At 29.8% G+C, this 14,005-nt stretch overlaps 1 protein-coding gene across 1 annotated transcript in view; it reads right to left on the bottom strand.

Moving 5' to 3' along the window:
• The window catches only part of LOC132942785 (protein dead ringer homolog), a 77,393-nt gene extending 71,335 nt beyond the window's left edge, over window positions 1-6,058 (bottom strand). Inside the window, exon 1 of the mRNA XM_061011423.1 lies at window positions 5,573-6,058. The gene's annotated coding sequence lies outside the window, so the exon portion shown is untranslated. The remainder of the gene's footprint in view (window positions 1-5,572) is intronic.
• Between the last annotated feature and the right edge of the window lie 7,947 nt (window positions 6,059-14,005).

The raw sequence follows: 14,005 nt of genomic DNA on the forward strand, positions 1-14,005 counted from the left end.
TACAACATTATGTTTCCCCATATTATGCAGCTTGATTAACAAGTCGAACGCATAATGCAGGAATCGGCACTTGTTCAAGAAGGCGGTCGGGTGGTCTGTTATTATTATTAATTTTTACTCCCAAAAAAAAAAAAAAAAAAATGAATTGAAAACGTACACCTATATAATAATATAACATGTATGTACGTACACGTATTATACAGTTCCATTATAATGACGATTGTCCGGGTCTTTTATAGTCCAATATACGCACGCATACTATTACAAAGGACAATAATATAATGAATAAGTCACATACATATCATTTACAAAACACAACATCCTTCGAACAATAATGATAATATAAAACAGAAAAAAAAACATAGTTTTTCCATAGAAGACGGAACGGAAACGTATACACATGTTAATGTATATTTATATAATGTCAAAACACTTCAATTATCGTTTATGCGTTGGCCGCGGGGGAGGAGGGCGGCCGTATGTACGTTATTTAAATTGACAGTCTACTTAATTCTAAGTGGTCAATTGTAAGAGACAAGGTTGATAATTTATTGTGTATTTCTGTTACGATTCTAATAATTTCAGAGGTGGGTGCATTTAAATACAAGTAATATTAGTGCAGTTACGCACGATATGGTTGAACAATTAATTGTACCCATATTATACACTAATATTGACTTCATATTTGGAGCGCATACAACCGCCAGAAGTATAAAATCTTAAAAATTCTGAAAGCAGAACAAAAATGTGCTTATATTTAATTTAGTTACCTCTAAGTAATATTACTATACAACTGTTTATAATTTTATTGTGAACATACCAAAAGTAAAATTAAATTATTAAATATTTTTACAACAATTAGCTTTTGTAAATAATTTTTATTTATTTATTATAACAATATTTATAAAACACAAAATTCAGTAAGTATAAATGACTTTTAATGGTTAAGCTATTTATGTTTGAGAACTCACTCGTTTGTTAACATACATCTTCACAGTATTTTTAAATACTACCTATATTAGTTTCGTAATCGAATGATATGATTAAAATTTAATGACCATAAATTATAATATTTCGTACGTAAGTCGTAAGTAGGTACATATTATATACCCCCAAATACTATATTTATATGAATGTTAATATGTTACCCAGTACCTTTAATGTAACAATTCAATTGTAAATTATAGTATTATACAATTGTATAACATCTGTGTACCTAAGTATAAATATGACTCTTTCATTGTTATCATGCCTTAATATTGAACTAGGTAAGTAACCATAAAATATATATGTATTTATTTTTTATTGTGACTTGTGATTTTGTTTTTTGTCCTTGAGGAAAAAAACTACCCTTGTAAAAATATCTGATCGGCCCCTTTGAACAGTAATGATGGCTGTGGTGACTAAATTCTCTATATAACCCTGACTAAATAAATGTTTGTATTGCACCGAAAGGAATTAGGTACCCACAGAAATATGTTCGACCCTAAATACATCAATTTCTTTAACATAATGCAAGTCTATATCGGTTAGGGCCAAGGACACTTTTTAGCGTCAAACGTTCTCTAGTCAAAATATAAAAAAAACGTTTAATATACCATTGATATGATAGTATTTGTATTTATATACATTTTAAACCTATGAAACTTAGAAAATTTAGTTTGATATAATATTTAGATCTAACACTATTAGTACCTGAAAAGCATTCTTACGTAGTTACGTCTATACTTGAAAATGTAGTCATTTCTCCATTCAACTTTATTTATTTTGTTTCTGTGGCGTGTATGGTTTGGTAATCAGAACATTTTATATTTCCCTAATAATTATTGTGAATTTGTTGTCATAATATGTCTATTAATGTCTTAATTATTATTTATTTTCTTATAGGTACCAATTGTTTTTAAATAGAAGTAAAACTTTAACAATGTTTAATAAGTTTTACGTAACACAGTTTTAAAAACGTAATTTATTTAGTCACGTAGTGCTAATATTATTCTTTGTGTTTTAAAATAAGTAACTGAAAGATTTAAAAACGTTAAACTATATAGGTACCTATATATATATTTAAATGATGCGTGATGTGTAAATGTCTATTAAATATTAGGTTGTCACTTGTTATACATTCAAATTGCTTTTCAAATATTTTGTTATATGACATATGAAAAATACAGGTTATTAACAGGTAATATATTATTTATAATTATAGAATTAGTACATATTTTGCATCATAAATAAAGATATCGATCGACTTCATTGAACTTTTAAGTTACGTAATAATTGATTAATAATTATTTAATGGGTTTTTAATTATAATTTACATAATGATTGTAAATAATACCTACAACTTAAGTCAAATAATTATTTTAATTAATGGTGATAATTGTTTCAAATGCCTATTAGCTTATGTTATGTCTATTTATGAATTTATTAAAGTATTAAACTACATACAATAATATAATTGTCTGTAAAATTATACGCATCAGATTATAGATATAGGTAATATTAGAGAATAGTTATTATTATCTAGGCTGTTTAAGTAAGTACCTATCATAGAATTATAATCAATGATTTATGTTGGCGTCAAAATAATTATTGCTTAAATAATAACTGTACCATTGTTTTAATAATTTTACTCGGAAGTTTTTTAAATTATCTGGACAAGAATTGTCAATTGAGTGAATTGAAAATATTATGAATTTATTTATATTCAATACTACAATATTTAGGACAAAAAACACAAACTATCTGGTCAAATCCAATCATACATACGTTCATATTATGACACTTCGATATATTATAATGATATACGTACCTATTATTATCTATTCTAAGTTTGTTAAGTGTATGTTATTAAATTCGTTATTATTGTTAATTATTATGTTGTGTTTTTATATTTATTTCATTTTAATGCACGACACATGCATATTTTTTTTTTAAAAAGTATGGAGATCAAGATTCACTTAGGTGTTACATATAATATTATATCTAAATGAGCTATTACGATATCCAAATTATTTTTTGCAACTATAATTATTGTACAAACTATAGCTACCTAGGTATGTCGTTAAATCTACATTACTATAGTTGCTAAGTGACAAAACACAAGGTCATGATTCTATATTATTTTGTATTAAGCTGGTTTAATTATTTGTTTACAACAAAATTAGTTCGAAGTTAAATAACAAAATTAATTTAATATCGATTAAATCTTCTTATATAGTTTTATTCATTAGTAGCATTGGCTACGATAATAAATGGTGAGGTAAATTTTAGATGGTTGGAATAATAATGTATACTTAGCTATACTTATTATAATATTAATTTAGATTACATTTTGTTTAGATGAGCTAAAAGTGACAAAACGTATTAAAATAAAGCAAAAGTTGGATAGGTACCTAGCTTTAAACAATGGTCAATTTCGTCAAGTAAAACACGCAAAGTACAAATTAATATCTAATCCATATTTACGTTAAATTAAATTTTTCATTAAACTTTTATTTATTTTTTTATAAAGATTTTGGGAAGTGAACGTTGAATGTCGGCACCTATAAATAAAATAAATGTGATCAAATTCAGAAATTTGTATACTTGTATTGTATTAGTTGTATTGGTACTGCAATATTAATAATCTTAGCATTGTATTTTCATATTATATGTATCCAGAATATTAATTGTCTGAATACAAAGAGCACCACCTGGCAGAACGTTGGTGTAAATGTATATAATACTAATAGTTAAATAAAATAAATATATACGACAACTGCATATCACTATTTGTATTTTAAGTTAACTTGTTAAGTTAACATATAAAATATAAACTATTAAGTTAATGGACTAAAGACTTAAAATAAAATCCATTGATCCATGTATGATTTTATTTAACTATCTGTCTTATTATGTAAAAAAGAAGGATACACATATTAGAAAATAGCTATTATCGAAAACAAAAATAAAAAATATGTTGAACTTATGTTAAACTATATGTATACTAAAAAATTGTATATGTTGTATTAAGCATAATATAACACACATTTATATATATATCATACAATTTAGGTACATAGTTTACTTAGTAGATACCTGTCCTACCTACTACAAGGATTTAATAATGCAACAATAAAACTACGTAGGTAGATACACTTAAAAATGTCAAACCCTCTTGATACACACCCGTATGATACGAACACGTATAAATGTGTATGTATGCTTATACAACCCTTTATTAACCTAAGCATTATTATTTTATAACATTTAACAATTGTCGGCCGGGAGACATGAGACGTTTTTAAAACGTTTTGTGTAGGTATAGCCGTATAGGTAGTTGGTAGTAGATCCACCTACTATATACCTACAAAAAACCTCTACCTACCTATCTATAAAATATGTAGTATTATCTCATTATTGTGAGTGTTAATACCTAAACTCTTATATAGAACAAGATAAAACATTTATAGAACATAGGTAGTTAGTTACCTACAACCATATTGTATAGGCTTATTGAAATTTATATCGAAGGTATATAACAAAAAAAAAACTTTATGGCTTATTATAATATTTTATAATAATTATATTGAAATAAGTGGCAATAAGTTAAAATTTAAATAATTTATCAAGTTTTATAATCTAGTTACCTACCTAATTACTTGACCTACTAATTGATATAAAACTTAAATAAGAAATTGGTGCCAAAAAATAAATAGTAGGTACTATGATAGTACCTATACCTAAGATAGATTACGAATAGATTTTCGATAATAATAGAACGTAAAGATTCGATAATCATGATTATGTATACCTATATAGAGGTAAATTAGTATATCAGGGAGCTAATATATTACGTATTATATATATATAAGTTCTATATATTATTTTATTTACAATACAATTTCTACAATTATTGACTGTTCACTGTTATACCTATACATTTAGGTACTATATTTATATACACTAAACCATATATTATGTACCTGTCTATTGGTCTACTTGTAAACTTTGTTTCAATAATATATAGGTATAGTTCAATATTTTAGTTTATATATTTTTATTATTAATGGTTATTAATTATTCATGTTAATATTACCTACCTATAATAGGCAATAGCTAAGTAGATGAGAAAATATTTTTTAAAAGTTTATTGTAGATGGCGCCCTCTAGGACACCAAGACACCAGACTTATGTAACAATTAATAAGTAAGTTATTGGACAAATTCAAATTTCATAATAATAATACCTACACAGGGGCGAACTAGGAATAAAAATTGGCCGCGTAGAAACAGAAAATTTGGCACAATTTTTGGCCAATAATAAAATATTTATAAATTAACGACCCAAATGTATTCAAGCCATTTGGCCATTTCGCCCACCCGCCACCCTAGCCAGTAGCCAGTCCACCCCTGTACTTAACTATACCTGTTGCATAGGCGTAAATAATAAATGTTTGTAATAGAGTGATGGCATTGACATAACGTATTGCACGACGACTCCTTTATTTGATGGAGGCAAATGAAAAAAATCAACCTCACGCGTATATAATAATATTACGTTGGAAGTGGATATAGAAAAATAAGCTTACCAAGTCGTGCGCAGCCGTTTCGCCAGTGGCTACACGAACCGGATTCTGCTTGATGCGGCCAATTTTGAACGAATAATGTCGAACCTTGTCCGGTAAAAGGCGTGAAAACTCAGAGCAAAGCAAATGTATGGGTAAGAACCAAAACGCACGCACAGTTCAGTAAAACGTCTACACGAAATTTCGTCGTAAATATTTTGTGATTTAGGAGCGCCACGCGTATATAGATACTATATTCAATAGTTGAACTCCAAGTGCCTTACACGGAAGAAAAACGTATTGTTAATATTTTTTTTATCCAGAAACTGTTACAAAAGCACGAAACGGCGTCTGTCGCATTACCTATACATTAATACGGACGATATAACATGATATCATAGCAGGTACAATTAATTATTATGAGAACGCACACGACAATCGGTTTCGGAGAGCAGACACGGTGTACACCGGTTACGGAACGCGGCGATGCGTCTGTGCACTGGTGCGACTGTTGCGAGCGTATTGCGACCGGCTTACTCGACAGCATCGGCAGCGGCGGCGAAAGGGGGCCAAACCCGACGGTGACCAATGGCGTACACACCGGTGCTACGACCACGCCTCCCCCTCCCCCTCCCCGTCAAACAACAGCTATCAACATTACGTGAGTTGGGGACGCGGCGGTATTATAATATCCCTATGCGTCCAAGTATATTATTTTGGCATAATACAATATAAATGTACCTAAACATGTTACATAATTACATTATTATAAACCTATACCTATATTATATCATGTATAACCATGTGGTAGTACTCAGCTATCGGTATGTGCGCACTGCACATAGAGCGTATACCATGTACCAGCTCTGCCTATGTTTGCGATTATAGTGAGTTTAAAAATAATATGTGATTTTTTTTTTTTATGAAAAGAATAAATTAATATAAAAACCGGGGAACTCATTTCGATCTGCTGATGGTATATAGGTGTTTTGTGTAGAGATAACTTCATCACTGAGTACAGATAGGACATATGTATACTCATACCCATTATAATGTAGGCTATATATAGGTACATAGATATGTCTGTAAATTTTAACGGATGTGTTAAATTTGTATTCAATGGTAAATCGGATTAAAATGGAAATTTATTTTTATTTATTTATTTTTCTACACTAGGTATTACGATAGGATGAAAATGTTTTCCAAAAACGTCTCATACAATAATCCATTGTCTATTATATAATATAATATTATAAAACGGTTGGTACGATTAGAACGCGCGTTTTTATGTGCAGGGGCGAGAATATGTCGCAACGAACCCGGGTGATCACCCATCCGGGATCCTGCGACGCCAAACGATGATTGACCGCAGCACACGTTAGTGTCTGCCGGTCAACCACCATATGCCACGCCAAGCCTCATATATTAATTATTAATATGTTTAATGTTATTATATTTACTTAAATCACCCACATTATTATAATTATTATACCCAAATCGCCCTCCGTAGTTAGGTAAACGCCACTGCTACGGTAGGTATGAATTACAGCAATAATATAAAATCAATTTATCAAAAACTAGAGTTCGGGTAAATATGCCCGTTATCATACCTATAGTTTTTTGTAACTATTGGCCCCATTTAGGCACTTAAAAAATACTGAATAGGATTTCTTACTCTTGGCCCCTTCAAAGTATACCAATATCTTTGGTACCAGACATAGGTACCATTCTCATCGAAGTTAAACACTTAAACAATGAACATTATAGCATATTGTTTCTGATCCAAAAATTATACAAGTTAGGTTACAACTATATATAGGTCCGTTGAAGGTGTAGCCAGGATTATGAAATGGGAGGAGGGGTGAGTATAAATTAAACTAAATTTTTTATACAGTTATATTTCGTATATAAATAATACATTTATTAGGAGAAAATCTATATATACCGTGTAAGAACTAACACATTATGACATTATATGTACTTATTTTTTTACCAGCTAGGTCTCGTGCAGGAGCTACAATTTTAGTTTAATATATAAGTAATGTAACCCATTCAACTCACAATTTTTAGGTTGGATTAAAAAACGTAGATGTGGGTAGGTATACATATTATATAGATATCGGCGCGATTGTCTTTCGCGCATCACTATTGTTAATTTTCACCTTTTTTTGTTAGATAGTATAGTTGCGCATTGTTCGATTTTTGGGTTGTACATCGTTTATGCATCGGACGTTTAAAAGGAGGCACCTATACTATATTATTTGCGCATCAATAATATTTATCAATAAAACTGAAAAAAATTGTAGGTATACCGCGAAAAGCGCGAGTTGTTTTCTAACTCTAATCTTAAAATTCTCACATCTCTAAATGTACCATCTCGTAACATTCAACTTTCAAATATTGTATACATATAGGTATTTAGGTTTTAAAATATATAATATGTACCGTAATAATATTGTGTAGGTAATCACACTATAGATTATAATCAGTTAGCAATAACACGCCAATAAAATTAATAACTAAAGTGTACTGGTTATACCAATCGATTCTTATCGCATAAGCAATAATTTTCGTAAAAAATCTGTAGGGTATACGTTCATTTATGAACTTAATTCAATGATAAAAATGTGCGTATGCGCAATTAGGGGGGGGGGCTTAGTTTTACTCAAACCATATACATATGTATATAAATATTTGTGTTATTGGAGTAAAATGTAATTTTGTAGTTAAAACATTTAAAACACACATCATTGCAAAATCAATACTTATACGTCATTCACCGTTCCGTTCAGAGTCTAAAAGAGACTTCCCTATAACAGTATATATACCTACATTATACATCGAGCATTGCAGTTCACCTAATACAAATCGAAATACAAACCATCGTTAAAATATTATGTAATAGATATATCAATAATACAGTGAAACTTCCATATAACGAAGTCGAATAAGCAGCAAAAAAAATTCGTTATATAGAGGAATTCGGTAAATAGAATTACGTATTTTTTTCAACTTTTTTTTTATAATTTTTTTATTATGTATATTGTATGTATGTAAAAACAACATCAAACATCATATTACAGTTTAATTTAATTTTTAACCTTAAATATAATTTAAAAGAAATAATCAGTAAGTTTTGTTTGCTTATTATTTTTGAGAATTGTCCTTCTTTCGTAAAAAGTTTCTATATCGTCAAGTTTTAAAAAAATTTCATCGAGAACATTTGGAACATCGGTGTCTTTATCGGGTCCATTGTTCATGTACAATTTTAGAACTATGACATAAACTATCAATTTGATAGTGACAACGTTTACAAAAACTGGTTTTTATCGAATAATTATTTCGTTATATAGAAACATCAGATTCGTTATTTGGAGATGAATTTACGTGTAATTAACAATGAAGGTCATAGTTCTTAAAAATATTTCGTTAAACAGAAAATTTCGTTAAATGGAAGTTCGTTATATGGAAGTTTCACTGTAATAGATTTGAAAAAATAAACAGGCCACGATCAGAACATATTGTATTGTGTGCGTATGCTCGTTAGGTATAGAATAATAACAACTGGGGGACGGAGTGGCCGAGCGGACTAAGGCGTCGGCTGCGACGCAGCCGACCCTAGTTCGATACCTTGGTCGCGGGCGGCATTTTTCTTCGGGCAAGTCACGGTGTCCGGAGAACAAGTGCCGCCATCCCTCGCCCGGGCATGGCAGATACCTACGGGTGCCCAAATTAAAAATTCTGCAAAACAAATCACGAGTAAATAAATCTACAGTACCCCCTCCCTACAGTACCACATGCTGATGACCTAAGTAGTCGAAGCCTTAACCCAAATAAAAAAAAATAATAATAATAATAACTCTGCACTCGTCGTCTATGGGAAATATTTGTATTTTTCGGTGACAGCTTGTAATTTTGCGTATTGCGTTCATTATTTGCAATTCCGAGTACAGACCTTATACACACCGAGTTTTCATGATGCCATACACCGAGAATATGACGGTGAAATGCTTTGGGATTACTTCGATTCAAACTTCAAAGTATCCGTCGTGGACGTCGTAGTCCTTGCTCCGATGAGTGGCGATGACCGAAGCTGAACGCCGACACGGAGAAAATTATCAATCGATTCCATGGAATGTACCTATACGACAATGAAGAGGCGTTCGACTGCATCATGGACGCAGTGGCATATATATGGGGGGGGGGGGTTCAAACCCCCCGAAATTGTTTGTTAGAAAAACTTTTTGCCTTTACATGGCCATTATGTAATGCATTACAAAAAGTAAATAGTGATTTATCTGAATATTGTGAAAATGTTGAAAATTGTATACAAGTTTTATCTTCTATTCGCATAAATGCCGATAAAGAATTTCAAACATTATTTTTATAAGTCGAAAAAAATTGAATGAAACTATTCAAATACTTCGAATAACTGTGCGTCAATTGTCTCGCAGTAATACGTCAGCTGAATCACCGGAACAGTATTATAAACGAACAATATTTATACCATTTATCGATTATTTAAAAAATCAACTAATAGAACGATTTTCTAAACACAATGAAATTATTTCTGTATATTACAAAAGTTGATTCCAAATCTCCTCAACAAATTTAAACCTAGTTATAATGGTTTTGAAAAATGTATAGACTTTTATAAACATGTTTTACCCAGTTCCAATACATTTGAATCAGAATAAAAAGTATGGATAGAAAAATGGAAAAAAGTTCCTCAGAATGAGTGTCCAAAGTCTGCTATTGATACTTTCAATAAAGTATCCGTTGATTTATTTCCAAATATATGGTGCTTGATTTAAATATTAGTAACTTTACCGGTATCAACAGCATCATCGGAAAGATCATTTTCAACGCTAAAAAGATTGAAGTCGTACTTAAGAAATAGTACAAGTGAAAATCGACTAACAGGATTAGCCCTCATGTCAATTCATCGCAGTATTTCAATAGACACTGAATAGACAGTGTTTTTGTCGAACTGTAAATTTATTGCTAAAAATTCGTAAAAATGTGTAAAAAATGCAAAATTCAAATGTACTTACATAATAAATACAATTTTGTTTGTAGGTACACCATATTTTGCCATTTTGGTAAAAATTTAATTAAAAATGTTATGTCTTCAAAAATCTGTTCGCTGTAATATAGTATATTTAATTGTTTACAAAAGCAAGATTATATTGTGTTAGTTAACCAACACTGTTATGCAAAAATCGGTATACCGTAAAACGGTAGATAATTACCGAAAATACTTTATACCTATCTACTTTTATTATTTATTATTTTTGTATTATAATTGTAATGGCATAATATATTATATAATAGCCCTATCCTATGTTGGAAACTTGGAAACTAATACATTTGCCGAGGTAGGTATGGTATTTTCGATAATTACCTCGGTACGATATTTTTGGTAGTTACCGAGGTACGGTATTTTCGGAAATTAAGTACCGAGGCACGGTTTTTTACGGTTATATGATAAAAAGAAGCCAAAGTGGGAATATGACACCCTTACCCACTGTCTTATAGTGTCTTCGCGTGAGTACGCACCTACATAATAATAATAATAATAAAAGATCTTTACAAAGTTAGAAATATATAGGCTGACAGACGTTCTTTTCTTAAAAGTTAAAATAATTTTTCATCGTATAATTTGTAGGTATATACACTCAGTATTATTATGTTACGTACTTAAGATTAAAAATGTGTTAAAACAAAATTCCTATTTCAAATATATATAATGTATTTTATTATATTGTCATATGTACAATTTAGAAAAAAAAGAATAAAATCTAAAATTATAATTTGTTTTATTTGATTATAAAGGTTGATTTTTTTTATTAGGAATAAATCGAGTGGTAATAGTAAAATAAAAGTGTTCTCTCAATTAGTGGAAGCATAAATGCAATAAGGGGCAATATTATACATTTTTGGTTATCACTTTTGAAGGAGAGAAATAGTAAATTGTCTAAATTTGAGGGGCTCAAAAGTTTTTGGTGACAATGAGTAAAAGCAAACTGAAAAAATGGGGCACCAAAATGTGTGTACCTAGGGCGCCAAAATCGTAAATATACGCCTCTGGAGTAGTCTGGACATTTCAGACATAGTTCTTCAATTACTTCATCTGGTGTTATTATACTATTTAGTATATATTATAGGTATGCTGAAATCGTAATAAAATCACCCTACGCAGTACTTTATACAACAACAACCTTGAAATGCCGAATTTGAAAACTGATCGTTTAAACAATAATGAACGTAATTAGAATACTAAATCCGTATAACGTTTTAAAAATTAATATGGGGTCTAAAATATATGTGGGTACATAACAAAATATAGTAGGGGAGACCTGGGTAAGTTGACGAATCTAAGGTTCGGTGTATTTTTAAAATATACTACCTTTATATATATTTGTAAATTGTACACACATAGATAGAGGTACTTTTGAAGAATGTTCTAAAATTAAAAGTTAGACTTAATTTTTTTTTTAACGGGTTAAAAAAATTAAATAAAAAATAATTTGGAATTCGTCATCTTACCCATGTGCTGGGGTAAGTTGACATTTTGCCGGGTTAAGTTGACAAAGCATAATTTATATTATGTTTTAATGAGTAAATATACTTTTTATAAAATTCAGTGCATATATTTAAAAATTAAAAAATTCGAAGAGTCTTAAAAACTTAAAGACAAATAACAATAAAATAACATTTTTCTTTCAGTCTGAAAATCAAATAAAATAACATAAAATTAAATTGTAACCTTGTTCAGTCTTAATATCAAATACCTATTTAAAACAATAAAATAAAATTGTAACGTTTTCAGTCTTAATATAAAATATATTAAAATATATAAAACAATAAAATAAAATTGTAACCTTCTAAGAGCCTTAATATCAAATATCTAAAACAATAAAATTCCTTCAGTCTAAAAATAAACATTCAGTCTTCATACCTATAAAATATGAAAGTAATATGAAAATCAACTTATAAAATATGTTTTCTGCAAAACTCGCAGGTGAATGTTTTCCAACATTCAACTCCTGCACAAAGTTCGTGAATAAACACGAATTAACAAAAATATTTAATATAAAATATAATCAAATGGGATAAGTTGACGATAGTCATCTTACCCACGTCAACTTGCCCCGATCGATAATATTTTAATCATGATAATATTTTTGTCATTTTAACATACGTAATAAACATTAATTATACATAAAAATAAAGCTTAAACTATACTTTATTGATTAAAAACAATATATAATGGATTTCACTTTCCTTTTTTCGGAAAAACGTTATTTCAAAACACAAAAAATTAAAGTGTGTACGGTGATAACAGAAAATCGTAAATAAAAACACATGGTCTTTATCGTGATTATTTCTTATCGGTAAAATAGTTGTTCCTAACATTATTCCTTACATTTGTTGTAAAACATCAGCTGTTAATATAATCTACTATCAGTTATTATAAATTCGTCATCTTACCCAGCTCGTCAACTTACCCGGGTCTCCCCTACCTACATATACCTATAAAATACATCTAGAATAGCCCATGTTTATTTTCTCAGAATCAGAATTAATATGATTATTGCAATAATCTATACTGACGTTACATACTCGGAGTTTATAAAGTTAAATCTGTAAATATTTTGTTTCTATACGGTTATTAATACAAAGGAATCTGTAAGCATATAGAGCGCGAAAGTGTTTTATTACATATAAAATGGGGCGTGAAGACGCGTCTTCTTATAAACAATTGTTGTACCTAGGTACGCTAATTGCTCAAGTATCTATGTACAGTGTGTTTTTTCAATAATACTTTTGAAATACTTATTTTAACATAAATTTCCTTGTAAAATAGTAAAACAAATAGGCAAGGGGGATCCATCCCCCATATCCCTCCACCGTAAATACGCCACTATATACAGTACCTACGTCCTACACATACAGGTACCTAGTTACCTAGACTTTGTGCGCAGACTTAAATCGCAAATGCAGCAATACAGAATAAAGCGACCCATTTTTTTACGTTAGGCCTAATTCATTTTGAAAATTATTAACTGTATTATTTACAGGTAGAATACAGCCGTATATAGATTATAGGCTGTATTAATACAGTGGCTATAATAATAATATCATTCGTAATTTTAACTAGGTACCTACTTACCTATTTGTTGTAAGCTAGGTATATAACTATTTGAAAAACTAAACATTTAAAATTGATTTAGATCCGTTTTATTTACGTATATTTAAATATTGAATAATGACCATGTCGACCAGCCAACCATTGACGCGACTGTGGCTATAATAATTTTCACTGCCAATCAATCAGCCCAAAAAATGTTGCAGATGCAGCACATGAACCTTCTGTTGCACCCTTGCAGCGCACGCCTATATCTATGCTATAGTCTATGTGACTGCTCTTTGAATTCAAATTTAACACGTTCA

This window comes from Metopolophium dirhodum, chromosome 4, assembly GCF_019925205.1.
Source record: "Metopolophium dirhodum isolate CAU chromosome 4, ASM1992520v1, whole genome shotgun sequence".
NCBI lineage: Eukaryota > Metazoa > Arthropoda > Insecta > Hemiptera > Aphididae > Metopolophium > Metopolophium dirhodum.